Raw genomic sequence first — 6,768 nt, 5'->3', positions numbered from 1 at the left:
GGCCACCTGATTTGACATTATAACTTGACACATTAGAAAACTCAAACTCATCGCGGTGAGGAGCTTGGAGCTAGTATGGTGGGCAGTACGACCATATTCAACAACAAAACCTGTCTTCCCCAGCTAAACCACTATTTCTTCCTTAGATATAAACAACAAAAGCCATAAAATTTTGAGGTTGCTTGCTTATGTAACATAAATCCTCATTTTATCTTTAGGCCTTTGCATAACCCTATTATATAATATAAGCCCTAACTCATCTTAAGATTCTGAGATTGTCGTTTGTCATGACCTAAATCCTCACGTCTTCCAAGCTCTTTGTGTGATCGTTTCACACGAATGTAAGCCCTAACAAATAAAATTGGTAGGATGAAACACTTAAATTTTTCTCCTCAAAATTGAAACCAAATATTAGGATAGCTTGAGAAGTCACCGGGGTTCTCCTCTGGATCCATGACATCCCCTATTTCTTCCTCCTTTAGATTATACAATAAAATGGTCCAAATTTGAGACATTCCTATTTCACACCTCTTTGTCTGAGTTCATTTGATCGAGCCTCATCCTCAAGTCTTGTGTTTATCCTTCAGGATAGATACAGGATTTGAGGTATAGTGCTCTTTAATTTTAAACTATGAAAAATATGGGGTCAGTTTGATTTCATACTTCAACGTCCTTCCGAAGCGAGTGATGGGATCTCGATTCCGGTGACCGACAGCTTCTTACGGGCAACTCCCCACAAACCCCTGAAATAGCGCCGACAGGGGCTTACATTCGTGTTAAACGATCACACAAATAGCGCAAAAGATAAGAGGACTTTGGTCGTGACAAATGACAACCTCGGAATCCTAAAATAAGTTAGGGCTTAAATTACATAGCAGAGTTATACAAATGCCTAAAGATAAGTTGGGGATTTATGTTGCATAAACAAACAACCTCGAAGTCCTATGGTTTGTTGTTTAATTATAAGGACTGATTTAGTTGGTGTAGGCATGTTCTATTGTTGAAGATGGTCGTGCTGCCCATGATGCTAGCTCCAAACTCCTCGTCGTAGCAAGTTTAAGTTTTCTAATGTGTCACGTTCTGATGTCAAATCAAATGTTTTCTAAGGTTATGGTTATTTTAAATATTATGGGGGATGTTAATGGTTATTTTAAATATTATGGGAGATGTTAAAGCATCTTAAGGGGAATGTTAAAGTTGATTGGAGCGACACCGGTTAGGATCCTACGATTCCCTCTTTCTGGCACCACTATTTTCTTTTGGATTCACTTAGTCCAAATGAATTTACTAAACTCAAATCAATTCACTTAGTCCAAATGAGTTCCATACTTTCATTTAGACCGTGGGAAATCTCGTTAGCAACCGTAGGTTACCTTCTCCAAGGGATTCCCGATCATCCGATAAAGACATTTTAATTTATTTGCAATTTTTGTTTTGTTCGTTGTAGTTTTGTGTAATGTTTTTGATTAAATTTTGAGTTGTCTTATATTTTGAATATTGTGGCGGTGAAGTTTATCTTGTTTTGATTTTTAGTTTTGGTTTCAATTTGGTGGCTATCCTAAAGGTTTTGGTTTTAACATGAAGGGTGACATTGTTATTTAACATGCAAGTTTATAAGCATGAAAAGTATAGTAAAGAAAGCATAGGAAAAGAATGTACTGTAAACTATAAAAGCGTACCTGTCGAGTCTTCTTGTTCATCCACCTGAAAATTTAGTATATTTTGCAGTAAACATTTATAATTTGCAGGAAAGTAAAGCCTATAAATAGGTTCGTCACAGGCCTACCGAATTCTATGCAATAACTTGGTGGATCCTATTCATTTAAATGTATAGATGATTTCTCAAGCAAGGCATAATGAGTTTAATCATGCTTCAAGATATCCAAAAGAGTATGAGAAAGGTCCAAAGATCGGGCCCCGGGCATCTCACAATCCCTTGAAAAGTCTCAAGTCCGTTCAAATTTATTATGTTGCTTAATAACTCATCCTTATCATACCCTTATGCTTAATGAACTGATGTTCTAGCCAACCCTAAAGATGGGGTAATTATCATTTGATGTTTTATTTATAAATTATGTAGGTGAAAGTCTTTGAGAGCGAATTGACTTAATTAAGAAGCTTAACCGATTTGATTTTTTTTAAGAATGAGCTTGTAGTGTTTCAAAAGTTTCCTATTAATCATAGTTCATTTTTTAAAACTCATTAGACAAAATTTGATTAGGCTTAATTCACTACTAAGCCCTTAAAGCTTAATAGGTAGATTTGTAATTTAAATAAAAAACAATTTAAATGTTTATGTTCTTAATGATTATCCTGAATCATACACCTAATTGGGTTTTAAAATTAGTGAGTCGTGATCTTCCAAAATCAATCTAATATCTTCTTATTTAGTCATTCTTCCAAACTTCATTAATGTAAGGAATTACAAATTTATCTTTAATAAGATCAAAGTGAGATTGGTTACTACCATTTATCCCTTTTATGTTTCAATCATCAAGACATGTTATTTAAGATCATTCATTACCCATTTCCCATTTTAATTAAGCCTAAATATTGATTAAGGCAAAATCTTCAAAATTACAATTTTGCCCCTAAGGACCTAACACTTCATAATTTATCAAATTTAATGCAAATAACTTTAAAATTTCATGTTACCCCACTCATGAGCCAATTAAAACATCAGAGGAGAAAATGTGATTTTTCTGAATTTATTTAATTTTATAATTATTTTTAATGCAAAAATAAGGATTTTTAATGAAAATTTAATAACTGAACCAAAATAAAAATCCTATCCTTAAGGAAATTATTGGAGGTTTTCTTAGGTCAGAGGACCATTTAGACCAATTTTCATGATTTTCTAGAGATTTAATTGAATTATTAGAATTATTTGTTTGTTTTGAGTATTAATTAAATAAAAAATATTATTTAAATAGAATATGAAGTTTTATATTTTTATTAAATCTCTATAAGTCCAGAAAACCCAAAAAAAAATAAATTTCATATTTTTGTAATTGAAATTTTAATTATTAGAATTATTTAAGTGGAAACTTAAAGAAAATTCATTTTTAAGCCTTTAAAAATTAATATCTTGACTTCGAAAATTAGAAAAATTATTTTAATCAGTTTCAAGTGGTCAGCAAGTCAAATGTGAAATTTTAGTATGTTCTCACAACTTTTTAATTTTTATAATTTTAAAATTAAATTTTAATTTTTTAAATGCTTAAAATTGGCTAAAAAATGATGTGTTTATTTGAATTCCAATTTTATTTTTCTTAGATTCCTCTAGTCATAAGAATCTCCCAAAGCTAATATGGTGATTTTTAAAATTGTATTTTAATTATTATAATTATTTTAATTCCAAAAATGTCATTTCACTTGATTAATTTATTTTAGTGATCAAATTAACTCCAATTGACTTGAAATTTTTATGGGGAACCCCTCCAACATTAAATTATAGCAGAGAATGACTTTTATATCATTTACATTTGTAATTACTCTAATTTAATTTTTATTTATTTTTAGGGGTTGGTGACAATCAGGGTTATTTTGAATGAGTTAATTCAAATTTATATTTTTCCTTGGGTCCTCTGACCACAGTGAACCTACCAAAATAAGTTTTGTATTTTTTTATTAATATTTTAATTATTACATTTTTTATACCAAAATAGAGACCATTAACTTGAAAATTAGATATCTTTAGTTAGAGATGCCCCCTGAACTTGGAAAAAATCAGGGGAGATACCTAACAACAGAGATATCAAAAGCCCCATGGTCCCATGTCATGGTGAAATGTCTATGCAAATGGGGAATCCAAATAAGAAAAACATCATTTAGCTAATTAAAAATAATACATGCATCAAACAAACATGAAACCATTTCCACATTGTTCTCCTCTATTCACTGAGCAAGAGGATATTTTTATTTTATTTTTGTGATTTCTCTACACCAAGATATGCATTTTTGAAGTTTTGATATTTAAATAAATAAGAAAATTCCCTATTTTTTCTATTTAAGTGACGTGATGCCACCTCAACCTAGGCAGATCCAAACTTTCCACGCGGCGTCTTCCGGTTCGTCGCCGCCAACCACCTCGACGCTCACTCGGCCCGCCTTTTCGTTCCATTCATCCGTCTGGCGCAATCACGACCGTCCATTTGATACACGTGGAAACGGACAACATCCGTTCATCGTCCCCAAATCCCTAGCCTGAGAACTATCCAACTTCAAACTTTAATATATGTCTTGATACTTAACTAAATTAAGTGCATTTTGTTCCTATAGACTCGTCTTGACTAGAATAACATATCCATATAGTTGATCAAGTCTTAAATAAAGTATATAGGCATGGATAATTAAATGAAGTTCGTTTTAAGGGGAGAGTTCAATACGGTTGCCCAATGGTCTCCCTCGATTGGGTGCTTCCAAAAGTTTGCCTTGAGTCCAAAGAACTCCTAGATGAAGCCTCAAGCTATAGTGAAATGCCTAAGTATGAAATCGACCAAGGCCGATTTAGGGGGTTGATCAAAGTCTACCCTAGGGTGGTTTAGTGATAGGGTTTTTGTGGGTGGTCTTCTTCTCTCACTCAGAGGATGGTGTGGGTGCAATTAATTTTGATTTGGTGGAGTTTTGAGGGATGTCCTTTTTCAAGCTTAAATTAGGGTTGAGAAATTGGTTCTAATTAGTGGGGAAGAGATCTGGAGAATGGTTGCATTGCACTCAAGAGGTCTTGTGGAAGCTCTATAAACAATTTGGCGGAGTCTTCCCAAGGAATTTCAAGCTCTCCCCCCTATCTCCCCCCCCTTTCCGTGGAGGGTGATTTTAAATAGAGAGGGGAGGAGAGGCCACCATAGTTGGTCAGTGGGTGAAAAATGATGCTTATGTGGAGGGAAGAAAGGCTCCAATGGCCAATTGGACTTTTGCACATCAGGTGAGTTCAATTTTGAGTTTTAGCTCCTAGCTCCCCCTTGGCCATGGTGTTTTCTGGTGGCCAAGGTGGCTGGTCGGCTAGGATCAGGTCATCATTTGGTCAAGGGGCTCAGGGCTTGGGTTTAGTGCAATCAATTGGGGTTAGCCATGTGTAAAGGTCTTGGATTAAAGAGGAATGAGGGAAGTGTCATTTTGGTTCAAATTGGGTCAAAACATGGATTTGGGTTGGACTCAACCACCAAAGCTGGTTTGGGCTGAAGAGGAGATCATTTGGCTCAGCTTCATCATTGGGGATAAGTCGCCATCCAAAGAATAAGTCACCATCCAAAGAGATTTGGTTAAACATGGGTTAGAGTGTGTCATTAAAAAGGTTAAAACCTTTTTAAGGAGGCGTGAAAGTGGCTTGGCCTCTTGCCATTAATAGCTTGATGAGGTGGCAAGGCTCATATTGCTCACCTATGGCTTGGGAATGACTTCATGGCTTACCTTCTTGGAAATGACTTCATGGCTTCCCTTTGGCTTGGCTCTTTTGCATGAGAAAGAATTTTGAATTTTATGAGATATTTGGTGGAGTTTGTCATGAGGCTTGATTTGGAATGATTTGATCATGGACTTAAGACTTAGAAAGTGATTTTAATGAAATGAATGATAAGGGGAAAAGTGTCATGTGGGTTTTTAATCGAATTTGGGCTTTTGGAATTAAACATGGTGGGCTTGGGCTTTTTTAAAGGTTGAATTTGGGCTAAATTTTTTATCAATTGAATGTTGAATTTGGTCTAGCGAGTTGTCATGAAGAAATTGGAAAGGATTTCAAGTGATTTTGAATTGAATTGAAATGCCAATTTAGTAGATTTAGACATATAGTCAAAATTGGGGCTTTTTATTTGGGTGAAATTGAGCTTGCAATTATATCAAATTGAGCTTGTATTCGGCTTTAATTGGTATTAGGGATTTTAAATTTTGATTTGAAATTGAAATTGGGAAATATTGGGGTCAATTGGGTCAAGATTTGGGGTAATTGGGGAAATTTTGGCCTTTAAGGGTAATTTGTGGCTTTTGGTCAAATTGGGTAAAATTGGACAAATTGGGTCAATCTGATAGTTAAAAATTGAAATTGGAAATATTTGGGATGATTTTGAAATTTTTGAGAATTTTTGGGTTATGAGATACATTTTGGTAATTTTTGACAATTTTGGAGGTATTTTGGAAATTTGGTGATTTTGCTGAATTTTGGTCAATTTAGGTAGTGATGAGTGATTTGAGATGACTTTTGGACAAATTTGGGTGTTTTGGGTAATTTTGGGATTTTTGACAAAAATTAGGATTGTAGGGGTATTTTGATTATTTGGTAATTTTGGGCTAGAATGGGCAAGTAAGCCATGAAGCCATGTCAAACCAATAGGAGCCATGTGAGGACTCATTTTAGATGTTCAATATGCTGGTCCTAACCCTCTTAGCCAAGGATTGGGGGTTTGGGTCCATCCACATGAGCTTCCCAAAAGGAGTTAGGAGACCAAATTAAAGGGGTCTTAGGGTTTGGGGTGTGTAAGAAAGCGTGTGCGAGCTAGTCTAACTAAGACTAGGCCACCCAGGATTAGTCCTAAGGTTTGCCCCTCCTATGGGAAACTCCTTTTGAGCTCCTCCATACTAATCATACCTACTAAGTGCTAAAGGTCAGGACCAACATGTGGAACTTCAAGTTGAGCAAAAAAGAGTTTAAAATTTCTAGTGGTGAGGCTTCATTTTCTAGTCCTCTAGAAATAGTCAACAAGAAAGTTCTATGACTAGACCCTAGGTTACTAAAGAGGAAAAAGCTAGACCTCAACCAAAAATGAGGTCAAC

Source organism: Phalaenopsis equestris, unplaced genomic scaffold, assembly GCF_001263595.1.
Source record: "Phalaenopsis equestris unplaced genomic scaffold, ASM126359v1 Scaffold000111, whole genome shotgun sequence".
In the NCBI taxonomy this organism is placed as follows: Eukaryota; Viridiplantae; Streptophyta; class Magnoliopsida; order Asparagales; family Orchidaceae; genus Phalaenopsis; species Phalaenopsis equestris.
Note: the sequence above shows the minus strand (reverse complement) of the source record.